Source organism: Balaenoptera borealis (genome assembly GCF_965194805.1).
Source record: "Balaenoptera borealis genome assembly, chromosome: 16".
Taxonomy (NCBI): domain Eukaryota; kingdom Metazoa; phylum Chordata; class Mammalia; order Artiodactyla; family Balaenopteridae; genus Balaenoptera; species Balaenoptera borealis.
The window spans coordinates 32,517,729-32,535,167 of NC_138872.1; positions in this window are offsets into that span (position 1 = coordinate 32,517,729).

The window sequence follows — 17,439 nt, forward strand, 5'->3', positions numbered from 1 at the left end:
GGCTTGGCCTGGGGTGAGAGCAGTAGAATTGGAGATAACGGGGCCAATTCAAAATATCCTTGGAAGATAAAATGACAGGGATTGCTAACAGGCTGTATATGGAGCATAAAGGAAAGGGAGAAATCAAGGAAGGCTTTTGGGTTTGGAGCTTGGGAAGCCAGGTAGGTGAGGGGCCACTCCATAGATGGGAAGAATGGAGGAGGGTTGGGATGGAGGACAGTCTGGGAGACTTCTATCTGTGACATCTCAAGAGGGAACAATTGGATAGCTTCATCCAGATTCATTTACATGGGCTCAGGGAGGAGGACTGGGCTGGAGCTACACACTTGGGAGTCATCAGTGCTATGTAATATTTAAAGCCAATGGAGGGACTTCGCTGGTGGTGCAGTGGTTAAGACTCTGCGCTCCCAATGCAGGAGGCCTGGGTTCGATCTCTGGTCAGGGAACTAGATCCCACCTGCATGCCGCAAGTAAGAGATCACATGCCACAGCTAAGGAGCCAGCAAGCTGCAACTAAGGAGCCCGCCTGCCACAACTAAGAGCATGCCAGCTGCAACTAAGACCCTGTGCAACCAAATAAAATAAATAAATAAATAAATATTTTAAAAAATAAATAAAGCCAATGGATCCAATAGGATCATCTAGGAGGAGAGAGTGCAGTTGGAGAGGAGTGAAGCCCCAGAGATGAGCCTGAGGGGGCTCCTCCAGCACAGGAGACTGTATAATACCCAGTGTTGGTGAAGATATGAGGAAATGAAAACTTTCCCACACTCTTGGTGGGAGTTAAATTGGTACAACCTTTCTGGAAACCTTAGTAATATATATTGTAAGACTTTAAAAAGTGCTTACCTTTTAATCTTACAAGTCTACCCATAGAAGTTTATCCTATGGAAATAATTATGAATGTGTGCAAAGACTTATGGACATGGATGTCTATCATAGCATGATTTGTAATAATAAAAAATAGGAAATCTAAATATCTAATAAGAGGAATTTTTTTTCTTTTTTTTTTTTTTGCTGAGCTGCACAGCATGAGGGATCTTAGTTCCCCTACCAGGGATCAAACCCACGCCCCCTGCAGTGGAAAAGTGGAGTCCTAACCACTGGACCACCAGAGAATTCTCAAGAGGGATTGTTAAATACATTTCAACACAAGTGTTATGCAACCATTTTGTTTGATGATGTAGAAAAATATCAAATGACAGGAAAAAGTGTTCATGAAATCTAAGCCAAAAGCAGTTTGAAATGCATATAAATTAGATTACCTTTGGCTGAAAATAGCAAAGAATGCTGAGTCCTATTTATTTGTAAGGAATAAAGAATATAAGTGCGTAAGGAAAATGTATTCTCTCTGCTAACAAGAAGCCCAGAGGTAAGGATGGGTTTAGGTTTAATTAGTAGCTTAATGACATCTTCGAAGACCCAAATTCTTTCCACCTTTCCATCCCATCTCTTTAACATATCAGCTTAACTCTCCTCATGGTTGCAACATGGTTCCAGGTGTAGCATGCATTCACAGTAATGCCCACCTGAAGAAGAGGGACTATTTTGCCTATGCAGCTTTTTAAGAGCAAGGAGCTCTTTACCAGTGGCCATCATTAGAACTTCACGTCTCAGCTCAGCTGATCAGAAAGGCGTCTATGTGCCCACCCTGAAGCAATCACTGACAAGGTATGCTTGTGCTTTGAGTGATTTACACGTAGGTCAAGATATTGGTCCCCAAAGCCCTCAGATAGGTTGAGTGGACCTGAAGCCTGTCACCTCCTAAGCAGTAACATTAGTTATCTAGATGGGGCAGGGTGTGAAAAAGGTTAGGAAACAGTGGCTTAGAGATGGTTCTCAAAGGGTGATACTTAAGCCACCAGCATCAACTGGGAATTTTTTTAAAAGACAATTCCTTGGGTTCCATCCCAGACTTTCTAACTCATAAACTCTGGAGGTGCGGCCCAGCAATCCACGTTTTAACAAACCCTCCATGTAATTTTAATGTTTGAAAACCACTGACTTAGATAGACTATTCAGAATTTACCTTTGAATTGGGAATACCTGAAAATGTGACTTTGGCAAATGATTAGGGAGAGGCTGATGGACAGTCATGGTTGATACTGGGATTGGTTTTCCAGCATATTTTCCTGTACTGAGAAGGCTAAAACTCCTACCCATCAAAACTTCCACCCATCAAAATGCTCATGTGAGCTTATGGATGAAAGCTGAATCATATGAAGGAGAGGCAACACTCAGTGAAGACTGACTTGCTGGTGTGAACACGGCACAGGGGTTAGGATTCTGGATGTGGCAGCAGATTCCTCACTTGCAACATCCTGACTGTGGCATGGGCAGTAGGGCCTTTGGCATTCCAGTTCTCAGTGTGGTTTGGGGAGTCATTCTGTGACTACTATTTTTAATTGTGGTAAAAAATAATACCATCTTTATCATTTTTAAGTGTACAGTTCAGCAGTGTTAAGTATATTTACATATACAATAGATCTCTAGGACCTTTTCTTCTTGCAAAACTGAAACTCTACCCATTAAACACGAATTCCCGCCCCCATCCCCCAGCCCTTGGCAGCCAACTTTTTACCTGTTTCTATGACTTTTATAATTTAGAAACTTCATATTAGTGGAATCACATAGTATTTGTCGTTTTGTAGCTGGCTTAGTTCACTTAAAATAATGTCCTCAAGATTCATTGCCGTTGTAGCATGTGACAGGATTTCCTTCTTTTTTAAGGCTGTGTGATATTCCATTGTATGTATGTACCACATTTTCTTGGGTTTTTTGTTTCTTTGGTTTTGTTTTTTTAGGTTTTTTTGGCCACGCCACGTGGCATGTGGGATCTTAGTTCCCCAACCAGGGATCCTGCCTTGAATTCTTTTGGATATATATACCCACAAGTGGTATTGCTGAATCATATGGTATTTCTATTTTTAATTTTTTGAGGAACCTCCATACTATTTTCTATAATAACTCTACCATTCTGACTTTTTCTTAAAAGGCCAAGTAGTAAATATGTTAAGCTTTATGGGTTATATGGTCTCTGTCACAACTACTCAACTCTGAATTGTAGTGTGAAAGCAACTAGAGACAATATGTAAACAAATGAGTGTGACTGTGTTCTAGTAAAACTTTATTTATAAAAATTGGCAGCAAGCCTGCTGGCCATAATTTACCTACCTCTAACATAGACCATGTTTCTTCAGCCCTGCCAATGATTCTTTGAGCAACACATATCAATTTCTGCTAGAGAAAGTTATGTTGTCTGCTACTAAGAATCCTGAAAAATAAAACCTTAATGAGTTGGTGCTCCGTTAACAAGGAAGAAAAAGGGAATGGCAGTTGGGTGAGCAACCAGTATTATTTCCTACAAAAGATAGTGTGTACAGTAAAAAAGAGATAAATAGAAGATTGGAAAGAAGAGTGGAGGGGGATCGTGATAGCCAGCCTCCAAAATGGTCCCCCAATGATCCTTGCCCCCTATTATTCACACACTTGTGAATGGTTTATGGGTAGGTGAATGGTTTACAGGGTAGTTCCCTCCAACAATCAATAGGGCTGACCTGTGTAATCAAAGAATATTTCAGAAAGAGCGGTGTGTGACTTCTGAGGCTAGGTTATAAAAAATCTTGTGTATTTCATCTTGCTCTCTCTTGGATCACTTGCTTTAGGGGAAGCTAGCAGCCATGTCATGAGGATGCTCAAGCAGCCCTTGGGAGAGGTTCATGTGACAAGAAACTGAGGCCCCCTGCCAAAGGCCTTGTGAGCATGTCATCTTGGAAGAGGATTCTCCAGTCTCAGTCAGACCTTCAGCTGACTGCAGGCCCAGCTGATATCTTAAACTGCAACCTCCCAAGACCCTAAGCCTGAACCCCAGCTAAGCTGGTCTTGAATTCCTGACCACAGAAGTGAGATAATAAATGTTTACTTTTGTTTTAGGCCTCTACATTTGAGGATAATTTATTGTACAGCAATAGGTAACTAACAGGGATACAATAAAGTATCAATATCAATAGTAATTATCCATGGGTGGTAGGATTACAAGTGACTCTCAGGGGACTTCCCTGGTGGTACAGTGGTTAAGACTCCACACTTCCAATGCAGGGGGCCCGGGTTCGATCTCTGGTCAGGGAACTAGATCCCACATGCATCTCGCAACTAAGAGTTCACATGCCACAACTAAGGAGCTGGCAAGCCTCAACTAAGGAGCCAGCGAGCTGCAACTAAGGAGCCTGCCTGCTGCAACTAAGACCCGGTGCAACCAAATAAATAAATAAAATATTTTAAAAAACAAAATAAAACAAAACAAAAACAAATTACTCTCAGTTTCTTTGTTGTATTTGAAGTTCTGAAGTTTCTGCAATGAATGTGTACTAGAATCTGCATATTACCTTTCTCTCTCTAGTCACTGATTCTTCCCACCTGCTTTTCCACAGTACTCAGGTTAGTCTCCTACACCATGCCATGAGTTTCTTGACTGCCCTACACTGTGATGCCTCACCTAAGAGTCAAATTCTCTCTTCTCCAGGTGATCCACAAGACTAATACTACATAGCTCATTTACAGAGGTCAAGCACTACAAAACTAAAGACAGAGGCCAGGCCAAATTTCTGAGAGCCTTGTATATCATCCTAAGACCCAATGTCTTTTATCAGATTTCCCAGAAGCAGACTTCAGATAAGGGTTTGTTTGCAAGTGATTTATGAAGAAAAGGCTGCCAGGAGAAATTGGTAAGACAGTGGGGAAAACAGAATAGGAGAAGAACAGAAGCTAAGACAGGCAATTTTAGGTAAGGTCTCAGCCTCATCCTGATCTCATAGGGTAGTTCTGGAGCATAAATTATATCTCAAGGCAAGGGAGCTGGCTGCTCATACCCCAGCACTTTTCAGTCAGCACTTTTCAGTCATAAGCTCCCGTCCTCTCTGTGCTTTTAGGCAGAGCAGTTCCAGTAGCCCAGTACAGATATAGGACAGTCCTCTAAAGAGAATATAGATGTAGGCCACTTGAAGCAAAAGCACAGAGAAACCAGGTGAGTGACATAAGGAAATTGTCAATGGAACCCTGGGTGGGTTGAGCATCTGGGTGGAGCACTGAAAGCATATAGGCATTTGAGATGTTTCTTAAACTCTCTGCACTAAGTGTGGAAAATGGAGAGTGGGCAAAGAGATGGCTGGAGAGAAGACTACTTAAAAGGTGATGAAAAAGTCTAGATGAGAAGTGATAATTAATGCTATGGCAGTAGGGATAGACATGAAGAACCACACTGGAAAAACCCAGCTATGTGAGCTTGGAAGAGTTACTTAACCTACCTGGGCATCACCTGCGAAATGGGTCAATTATAATAATAGTGAAAAAATAATATTAGTGGCAATAATGTTTATTGAGCACTTTGCTACGGTCAAGATACTGATTGTTCCAAAGACTTTACCATTGTTATCTGTAGTGTAACCCTCACAACCACCCTATGAGGTACACAATTATTGTCTCCACACAACAAAGACACTGAGGCTCAGAGAGGTTAACTTGCCTAAGGTCCCGTGGCTAGTACCTTTCTCAAAATATTGTTGAAACAATTAAATGGCAGCCATAAATAATAATTGTCATTATTTTTATTGTTATTGTTGTTATTAGGAATGACAGGATTTGAAAGACAGAGGATTTGGAGAGAAAGACCAAAGATGAAAATCATCTAAGATCCCAATTTTGTGGATGGTTAGATGTCAACTTCACAGATGACACTGCGTTATTGGGAACAACGGGAGTGTGAGTGGAGAGTTGAGAGGCTGGAAACCAGAGGGGAAAAAGGACTTTGTGTTTGGGGCTTGTTAAGGTTTGCATGTTTGTGGGACACCAAACTAGGGATGTCTGATGATATTTAGAAACATGAGTCAGGAGCTTGGGAGACAGCTTAGTGCTGGAGATAAAGACTTGGCCCTCATCTCCACGAATCTACCCAGTGGAAATTGGGGGGCCACAGAGCAGCAGGGATACCTCATCCTGGAGAGACAGAAGAGGGGAGAGTCAGCCAAGGCCTGGCCTGGGCTTATGGGCCTCAAAACTTTCTGATTCTTGTTTCTGTTGGAACAAAACTGTTTTCCCTGGGTTTTGATATCTTCCATCAGCCACCATCTCCATCATCACCAGCCAATCTCCAATTTCACTGACTTTTTTGTCATTCTCACCAACCTTGGACTTCCCCACTATTTGCCACCCCTCAGCCTCTTCTAAGCTCTTTCTCAAAACCACCTTCTTCCTCTTTGATTCAACAACAGTGAAATCAATAATAACCCCAGCTTCATAACAGCTACTATTCACTGATGCCATAAATATCTGTAGAGGACTTACTGTGAGTGGGGCACTGCACTAAGCCTGCAGTTATTGCAGCACACAGGGCAGACGTGGTCTTTGCTCTTTTGGAGTTTACAATTAAAATGGAGTCAAGGACAAATCAACAGATACCAGGGGATCATTCCAGATCACGACTTATGATTCAAATGGAGCAAGATGAGAGTGAGTAAGGGGTGGGTGCCATGTTGATACAGCATCCAGGACGGCCTCTCTGAAGAGGCATGTTGGCCCTGGGGCCAAAAAGAGGAGGCAGGTGTGCAAAGACCTCAAAAAGGAGCAGAAGGAAGCATGAGGCCAAAAGTACAAGGTTCCTAGCCCAGTGCCAGGTGCTTCACATATAACTTTTCATTCTAGCAAATCCCTTCCTTTCTGAGTCAAAACTCCCTAAAAATATTGACTCCCTTTTTCCCCCTGGTAGGGCACTGCTGAGTAGCTGCCCTGAGCCACCCACCACCACTACCAGCCCCACCCCCAAGCCAGGGCCAGCCCTAGCCCTGCACAAAAAGCAGAATACCCATCTTCTTTTAGTGTTGCTATGACTAAGGCACAGCACGAATGGAGGGGGTGTGGGGGGTGTTGTCGGGGTGCTGAACCAAACAAGAATAAGTTCCCTGCCAGTCAAAGCCAAGGAACAACCTTTAATATTTTTACCTGAGGTATAATTTTAATGGAGTAACATGTGCAGATCTTAAGTGGACATCTGGATGACTATCTACCCTTGTATACGTCCATGTAACCACCATCCACTTCAAGATTCAGAATGTCTCCATCACTCTAGGGATTCCCCCCATGCCTTTTCCCAGTTAGTAACCTCCCAAGAGGTAACCATTTTCTGACTTTTTTCACCATCAATTAGTTTTGCCAATAAATGAAATCACACATTATATATACTTTTTTTGTGTCTGGATTCTTTCACTCAGCATGATGCTTTTGAGGTTTATCCTTCCTGTTGCATGTAGCAATCATTCATTCCTTCTTATTGCTGAGAGGTGTTCCATTCCATTGTATTGAAACCATGCACCCCAGATTGGGACTTGAACCCACGTGGATGGGACTCCAACCTGGCCAAAACTCAGACTGGGACTCGAACCCCTGCAGCCAGGATTCAAACCCGGCCAAAATCCTGATTGGGACTCAAACCCACGCAGCCGGGACTTGAACCCAGCCAAAACCAACAGTCTTCCAAATGAGATCACACACCTGGTTTCAGGACTTAATGAAGCTCGGGTTCTTGATATCTCATTGCAGAAAGAATTCATTGAGAAACAAAGTGATATGTAAGAAGTGGATTTATTTAGAGAGAAACACACTCCATAGACAGAGCATGGACCATCTCAGAAGGCAAGAGCGGCCCCAGGGTATGGGGTTGTCAGTTTTTATAGGGGTGGGTAATTTCATAGGCTAATGAGTGGGAGGAGTATTCCAACTATTTCGAGAAGGGGCGGGGATTTCCAGGAATTGGGCTGCCGCCCACTTTTTGATCCTTATGGTTGGCCTTAAAACTGTCATGGCACCTGTGGGTGTGTCATTTAGCTTGCTGATGTGTTATGATAAGCATATACTGAGGCTCAAGGTCTAGTGGAAGTCGACTTGTCTGCCATCTTGGACCTATTTTGTTCTACTCAGTCTATGTCATGTCCTTGGGCTATGTCATTCTTTCAAAGGTTGTGCCCTGCCCCCTTCCCTCCTGTTTCAGTATGAAGATACTGTTAATGGATATTTGGAATTATTTTTCTAATTTTTGGCTCTTATGACTAAGACCACTATGAACACTCATTTACAAGCCATTTTACAGATATATATATTTTCCATTCTTGTGGATAAATACCAAGAGTGGAATTGCTGGTTATGGGGTAGATGTATGTTTTACTATATTAGAAACTGCTAGTCAGATTTCTAAAGTGATTGCACCATTTTACACTCCTGCCAGCAGCGTATGAGGGTTTCAGTTGCTGCACGTACCCTCTAATACTAGGTATTGTCAATTTTAAAAATTTTAACCATTCTGGTATATGTAAAAAGGTATCTTGAGGTAATTTTAACTTATGTTTTCTTGATGACAGTGATGAACAGCATATTATCATGTGCTTATTGGCCATTGTAATATATACTTTTGGGAAATGTTAAGACTTTTGCCCATTTTTAAAAATTATTTGTCTCTTATTACTAATTTCTGAGTTCTTCCACAATATCAAGGAACGTTGTAAATTTGCTAAGTGAAAAAAGCAAGTCACAAAAGACCACATATTGTTTGATTCCATTTATACAAAATGTCCAAAATAGGCAAATCCATAAAGACAGATGTAGATTAGTGGTAGCCTAGGGCTGGGGCAATTGGAGTGAAATGGAGAATGGTTGCTAATGGGAGTGATGAAAATGATCAAAACTTGATTGTGCTCATGAATGCACACACTCTGTAAAATACACTCAATTTTAAATTGCACACTCAATAAAGGTATTTTTTTAAATATAAAATGACCAACAGGAGGGGGGACCTTCAAGATGGTGGAGGAGTAAGACGTGGAGAGGAGATCACCTTCCTCTCCACAAATACATCAACAATACATCTACTTGTGGAACAACCCCTACAGAACACCTACTGAATGCTGGCAGAAGACCTCAGACTTCCCAAAAGGCAAGAAAATCCTCACGTATTTGGGTAGGGCAAAAGAACAAAGAAAAAACAGAGGCAAAAGAATAGGGACAGGACATGCACCTCTGGGAGGGAGCTGTGAAGAAGGAAAAGTTTCCACGCACTAGGAAGCCCCTTCACTGGCGGAGACGGGGGCTGGGCGGGGGGTGGGGGGGTGGGGGGGGAAAGCTTTGGAGCCACAGAGGAGAGCGCAGCAACAGGGCTGCAGAGGGCACAGAGGAGAGATTCCCGCACAGAGGATCAGTGCTGACCAGCACTCACCAGCCTGAGAGGCTTGTCTGCTCACCCACCGGGGTGGGCGGGCGCTGGGAGCTGAGGCTCCGTCTTCGGAGGTCAGATCCCAGGGAGAGGACTGGGGTTGGCTGCGTGAACACAACCTGAAGGGGGCTAGAACACCGCAGCTAGCTGGGAGGGAGTCCGAGGAAAAGTCTGGAACTGCATAAGAGGCAAGAGACCATTCTTTCAGGGTGCATGAGGAGAGGGGATTCCTTCCCTGTCTGCCTACAGAAGGCAGAGCACCGCCTAAACGAGCTCCAGAGATGGGCACGAGCCACGGCTATCAGCTCAGACAATAGAGGAGGGCAAGAAATGCTAAGGCTGCTACTGCAGCCACCAAGAAGCCTGTGTGCAAGCACAGGTCACTATCCACACCTCCCCTCCTGGGAACCTGTGCAGCCCCCCACTGCCAGGGTCCCATGATCCAGGAACAACTTCCCCAGGAGAACACACGGTGCACCTCAGGCTGTTGCAATGTCATGCTAGCCTCTGCCACCGCAGGCTCGCCCTGCATTCCGTACCCCTCCCTCCTCCTGGCCTGAGTGAGCCAGAGCCCCCTAATCAGCCGCTGCAATAACCCTGTCCTGTCTGGGCTAGAACAGAAGCCTGAGGGCAATCTACACACAGAGGTGGGGCCAAAACCAAAGCTGAACCCCAGGAGCTGTGCGAACAAAGAAGAGAAAGGGAAATTTCTCCCAGCAGCCTCACAATCAACTTGAGGTACCCTGCATCTCTGGAATACCTGAGTAGACAATGAATCAACCCTGCCCACCAGAAAGACAAGATACTGTCCCACACACCAGAACACAGGCACCAGTCCCCTCCACCAGGAAGCCTACACAACCCACTGAGCCAACCTTACCCACCGGGGGCAGACACTAAAAGCAATGGGAACTATGAACCTGCAGCCTGTGAAAAGTAGACCCCAAACACAGTAAGTTAAGCAAACTGAGAACACAGAAATATGCAGCTGATGAAGGAGCCAGGTAGAAACCAACCAGACCAAACAAATGAAAAGGAAATAGGCAGTCTACCTGAAAAAGGATTCAGAGTAATGACAGTAAAGTTGATCCAAAATCTCAGAAATAGAATGGAGAAAATACAAGAAACGTTTAACAAGGACATAGAAGAACTAAAGAGCAAACAAATAATGATGACAACACAATAAATGAAATGAAAAATTCTCTAGAAGGGATCAATAGCAGAATAACTGAGGCAGAAGACCGGATAAGTGACCTGGAAGATAAAATAGTGGAAATAACTACCACAGAACAGAATAAAGAATAAAGAATGAAAAGAATTGAGGGCAGTCTCAGAGACCTCTGGGACAACATTAAACACACCAACATTCAAATTATAGGGGTCCCAGAAGAAGAAGAGAAAAAGAAAGGGACTGAGAAAATATATGAAGAGATTATAGTTGAAAACTTCCCTAACATGGGAAAGGAAATAATCAAGTCCAGGAAGTGCAGAGAGTCCCATACAGGATAAATCCAAGGAGAAACACCAAGACACATATTAATCAAACTATCAAAAATTAAATACAAAGAAAAAATATTAAAAGCAGCAAGGGAAAAGCAACAAATAACATACAAGAGAATCCCCATAAGGTTAATAGTGATCTTTCAGCAGAAACTCTGCAAGCCAGAAAGGAGTGGCAGGACATATTTAAAGTGATGAAAAGGAAAAGCCTACAACCAAGATTACTCTACCCAGCAAGGATCTCATTCAGATTTGACAGAGAAATTAAAACCTTTACAGACAAGCAAAAGCTAAGAGAGTTCAGCACCACCAAACCAGCTTTACAACAAATGCTAAAGGAACTTTTCAAGGCAGGAAACACAAGAGAAGGAAAAGACCTACAAAAACAAACCCAAAACAATTAAGAAAATTGTAGTAGGAACATACATATTGATAATTACCTTAAATGTAAATGGATTAAATGCTCCAGCCAAAAGACATAGACTGGCTGAATGGATACAAAAACAAGACCTGTATATATGCTGTTTACAAAAGACCCACTACAGACTGAAAGTGAGAGGATGGAAAAAGATATTCCACGCAAATGGAAATCAAAAGAAAGCTGGAGGGGCAATTCTCATATCAGACAAAATAGACTTTAAAATAAAGATAGTTACAAGAGACAAAGAAGGACGCTACATAATGATCAAGGGATCAATCCAAGAAGAAGATATAACAATTGTAAATATTTATACACCCAACATAGGAGAACCTCAATACATAAGGCAAATGCTAACAGCCATAAAAGGGGAAATAGACAGTAACACAGTAATAGTAGGAGGGGACTTCCCTGGTGACGCTGTGGTTAAGAATCAGCTTGCCAATGCAGGGGACATGGGTTCGAGCCCTGGTCTGGGGAGATCCCACATACCGTGGAGCAACTAAGCCCATGTACCACAACTACTGAGCCTGCGCTCTAGAGCCCGCGAGCCACAACTACTGAGCCCAAGTGTCACACTACTGAAACCCACATGCCTAGAACCTATGCTCCACAACAAAAAAAAGCCACAATGAGAAGCTCGTACACCACAACAAAGAGTAACCCCCGCTCGCAGCAACTAGGGAAAGCCCGCATGCAGCAACGAAGACCCGATGCAGACAAAGATAAATAAATTAACTAATAATTTTTTTTTAGATAAAAAAATAATAGTAGGGGACTTTAACGCCCCACTTTCACGAATGGACAGATCATCCAAAATGAAAATAAATAAGGAAGCGCAAGCTTTAAATGGCACAATAGACCACATAGATTTAATTGATATTTATACGACATTCCATCCAAAACAACAAAATACAATTTGTCTCAAGTGCTCATGGAACATTCTCCAGGATAGATCATATCTTGGGTCACAAATCAAGCCTTGATAAATTTAAGAAAATTGAAATCATATCAGTATCTTTTCCAACCACAACACTATGAGACTAGATATCAATTACAGGAAAAATACTGTAAAAAATACAAACACATGGAGGGTCAACAGTACAATACTAAATAACCAAGAGATCACTGAGGAAATCAAAGAGGAAATTAAAAAATACCTAGAAACAAATAACAATGAAAACATGAGGACCCAAAACCTATGGGATGCAGAAAAAGCACTTCTAAGAGGGAAGTTTACAGCAATAAAATCCTACCTCAAAAAACCAGAAAAATCTCAAAAAAAAAACAACCTAACTTTACATCTAAAGCAATTAGAAAAAGAAGAACAAAAAAAGCCTCAAAATTAGCAGAAGGAAAGAAATCATAAAGATCAGATCAGAAATGAATGAAAAAGAAATGAAAGAAACAATAGCAATGATCAATAAAACTAAAAGCTGGTTCTTTGAGAAGATAAACAAAATCAATAAACCACTAGCCAGACTCAAGAAAGAAAGAGAGAAGACTCAACTCAACAGAATTAGAAATGAAAAAGGAGAAGTAACAAACAACTGACCCTGCAGAAATACAAAGAATCATGAGGGATTACTACAAGCAACTATATGCCAATAAAATGGACAACCTGGAAGAAATGGACAAATTCTTAGAAAAACACAACCTTCCGAGACTGAACCAGGAAGAAATAGAAAATATAAGCAGACCAATCACAAGCACTGAAATTGAAACCGCGATTAAAAAATCTTCCAACAGGGACTTCCCTTGTAGCGCAGTGGTTAAGAATCTGCCTGCCAATGCAGGGGACACAGGTTCAATCCCTGGTCTGGGAGGATCCCATATGCCGTGGAGCAACTAAGCCCATGTGTCACAACCACTGAGCCTGTGCTCTAGAGCCTGTGAGCCACAACTACAGAGCCCGCAAGCCACAACTGCTGAAGCCCGTGCACCTACAGCCTGTGCTCTGCAACAAGTGAACCCACTGCAATGAGAAGCCCATGCACTGCAATGAACAGTATCCCCCGCTCGCCGCAACTAGAGAAAGCCCACGAAGACCAAGAAGGCACAACACAGCCAAAAAAAAAAGGAACAAAAAATTTCCAACAAACAAAAGCCCAGGACCAGATGGCTTCACAGGAAAATTCTATCAAACATTTAGAGAAGAGCTAACACATATCCTTCTCAAACTCTTCCAAAATATTGCAGAGGGAGGAACACTCCCAAACTCATTCTATGAGGCCACCATCACCCTGATACCAAAACCAGACAGAGATGTCACAAAAAAAGAAAATTACAGACCAACATCACTGATGAACATAGATGCAAAAATCCTCAACAAAACACTAGCAAACAGAATCCAACAGCACATTAAAAGGATCATACACCATGGCCAAGTGGGGTTTATCCCAGGGATGCAAGGATTCTTCAACATACGCAAATCAATCAATGTGATACACCATATTAACAAATTGAAGGATAAAAAATGTATGATCATCTCAATAGATGCAGAAAAGGCTTTCAACAAAATTCAACACCCAATTATGATAAAAACTCTCCAGAAAGTAGGCATAGAGGGAAGTTACCTCAACATAATAAAGGCCATATATGACAAACCCACAGTCAACATTGCTCTCAATGGTGAAAAATTGAAACCATTTCCTCTAAAATCAGGAACAAGACAAGGATGCCCACTCTCACTACTATTATTCAACACAGTTTTGGAAGTTTTAGCCACAGCAATCAGAGAAGAAAAAGAAATAAAGGGAATACAAATCAGAAAAGAAGAGGTAAAGCGGTCACTGTATGCAGATGACACGATACTATTCATAGAGAATCCTAAGGAGGCTACCAGAAAACTACTAGAGCTAATCAATGAATTTGGTAAAGTAGCAGGAGACAAAATTAATGCACAGAAATCTCTAGCATTCCTATACACTAATGTTGAAAAATCTGAAAGAGAAATTGAAGGAACACTCACATTTACCATTGCAACAAAAAGAATAAAATACCTAGCAATAAACCTACCTAAGCAGACAAAAGACCTGTATGCAGAAAACTATAAGACAATGATGAAAGAAATTAAAGATGATACAAACAGATGGAGAGATATACCATGTTCTTGGACTGGAAGAATCAACATTGTGAAAATGACTATACTACCCAAAGCAATCTACAGATTCAATGCAATCCTTATCAAACTACCAATGGCATTTTTCACAGAACTAGAATGAAAAATCGCACAATTTGTATGGAAACACAAAAGACCCCAAATACTCAAAGCAGTCTTGAGAATGAAAAACGGAGCTGGAAGGATCAGGCTCCCTGACTTCAGACTATATTACAAAGCTACAGTAATCAAGACAGTATGATACTGGCACAAAAACAGAAATATAGATCAATGGAACAGGATAGAAAGCCCAGAGATAAACGCACACACACATGGTCACCTTACCTTAGATAAAGGAGGCAAGAATATTCAATGGAGAAAAGACAGCCTCTTCAATAAGTGGTGCTGGGAAAACTGGACAGATACATGTAAAAGAATGAAATTAGAACACTTCCTGACACCATACACAAAAATAAACTCAAAATGCATTAAAGACCTAAATGTAAGGCCAGACACTGTAAAACTCTTAGAGGAAAACATAGGAAGAACACTCTTTGACATAAATCACAGTAAGATCCTTTTTGACCCACCTCCTAGAGAAATGGAAATAAAAACAAAAGTAAACAAATGGGACCTAATGAAACTTAAAAGCTTTTGCAAAGCAAAGGAAACTACAAACAAGATGAAAATACAACTCAGAATGGGAGAAAATATTTGCAAACGAATCAACGGACAAAGATTAATCTCCAAAATATATAGACAGCTCATACAGCTCAATATTAAATAAACAAACAGGGACTTCCCTGATGGCCCAATGGTTAAGAATCTGCCTGCCAATGTAGGGGACACGGGTTCTAGCCCTGTTCGAGGAAGATCCCACATGCCGCGGAGCAACTAAGACTATGGGCCACAACTACTGAGCCCGCGTGCCGCAACTACTGAAGCCCATGCACCTAGAGACCATGCTCCACAACAAGAGAAGTCACCGCAATGAGAAGCCTGCAACTGCAACGAAGAGTAGTCCCTGCTCGCCATAACTAGAGAAAGCCTGCATGCAGCAACAAAGACCCAAAGCAGCCAAAAATAAATAAATAATAAATAAATAAATAAATAAATAAACAAACAACCCAATCCATAAATAGGCAGAAGATCTAAATAGACATTTCTCCAAAGAAGATATACAGATTGCCAACAAATACATGAAAGGATGCTCAACATCACTAATCATTAGAGAAATGCAAATCAAAACTACAATGAGGTATCACCTCACACCAGTCAGAATGGCCATCATCAAAAATCTACAAACAATAAATGCTGGAGAGGGTGTGGAGAAAAGGGAACCCTCTTGCACTGTTGGTGGGAATGTAAATTGATACAGCCACTATGGAGAACAGTATGGAGGTTCCTTAAAAAACTAAAATTAGAACTACCATATGACCAGCAATCCCACTGCTGGGCATATACCCTGAGAAAACCATAATTCAAAAAGAGTCATGCACCACAATGTTCATTGCAGCACTATTTACCATAGCCAGGACATGGAAGCAACCTAAATGTCCATCGACAGACGAATGGATAAAGAAGATGTGGTACATATATACAATGGAATATTACTCAGGCATAAAAAGAAACGAAATTGAGTTATTTGTAGTGAGGTGGATGTACCTAGAGTCTGTCATACAGAGTGAAGTAAGTCAGAAAGAAAAAAACAAATACTGTATGCTAACACATATATATGGAATCTAAAAAATAAAAGAAATGGTACTGATGAACCTAGTGGCAGGGCAGGAATAAAGACGTAGATATAGAGAATGGACTTGAGGACATGGCAGGCAGGGGTAAGCTGGGATGAAGTGAGAGAGTAGCATTGACATATATACACTACCAAAATAGATAGCTAGTGGGAAGCAGCCGCATAGCACAGGGCGGTCAGCTAGGTGCTTTGTGACCACCTAGAGGGGTGGGATAGGGAAGGTGGGAGGGAGACACAAGAGGGAGGGGATATAGGGATATATGTATTCATATAGCTGATTCACTTTGTTACACAGCAGAAACTAACACAACATTGTAAAGCAATTATACTCCAATAAAGATGTTAAATAAATAAATAAAATGACCAGCTGGTAACTTAAGATATGGAAATTTGTGCTATGTGCCTATAGACAATTAGTAAGAGGTTTTAAATGGTAATAAATAGCATTTCATCATGGTTTTAAAAAAAGAGTTCTTCATATATTCTGGACACTGGTTATCTGAGTTTTTCACGTACATGTACATGTATTGCAAGAGCTGGTCTCAGGCAAAATTGTGAAACTGAAGTTTACATTGACATTTTTTTTCTTCCAACAAAAGGTCTTACATATTTATTACCAAGCCAAAGCACTAGTGCAGAAACACTGACACAAAGAGAAAAATCATTTTCCCAATAAAATACATCCAGCTGTTCAGATAGTGATGTTCTCAGGGTGATATGGTAAGAGGTAAGTGACTTTGACACAGCATAAATATGTTTGCCTCCTCATGTGTGGAGCTGCGTATAGACCCAGCTTGGTTCTGCTCCAATGTCTTCTCTCCGAATTTTACCTGTTCTATTATCAGTTTTCATTCTAATACGTTGGGGAATGGGACAATACTGCTTTTGTTTCTTGGTCAGGAATCACTTGATCCTGAAAGTCTTGTTAGAAGACATGGCGAGGAGCAAATTCAACCACACATAAGATGGTGGAGAAGAGAAGAGAGTGCCACATTAATATTTATGTGTACCTACCAGGTACCAGGTGCTCCTTGCACCATATTTTTCTCACCCTCATGCTGCAAGGAGGTATTATTTTCTCTATTTTCACTCTGAGACACCAGAGCCCAGAAAGGTTCAGTAACTTGCTCAATGCTGCACAGTTTTTAAGGTGAACAGCTAGGATTCAAAGAAATCTGTCTGAATTCTGTCCCTTGAAGAAAGCACACTTAAATTGATGCCTCCCACTTCTCTTTCTCTTCATTCTTAAAAAAGATTAATTAATTAATTTATTTTTGGCTGTGTTGTGTCTTTGTTACTGCGCGCGGGCTTTCTCCAGTTGCGGTGAGTGAGGGCTACTCTTTGTTGCGGTGCGCAGGCTTCTCATTGCGTGCCTTCTTCTGTTGCGGAGCACGGGCTCTAGGCACGCGGGCCCA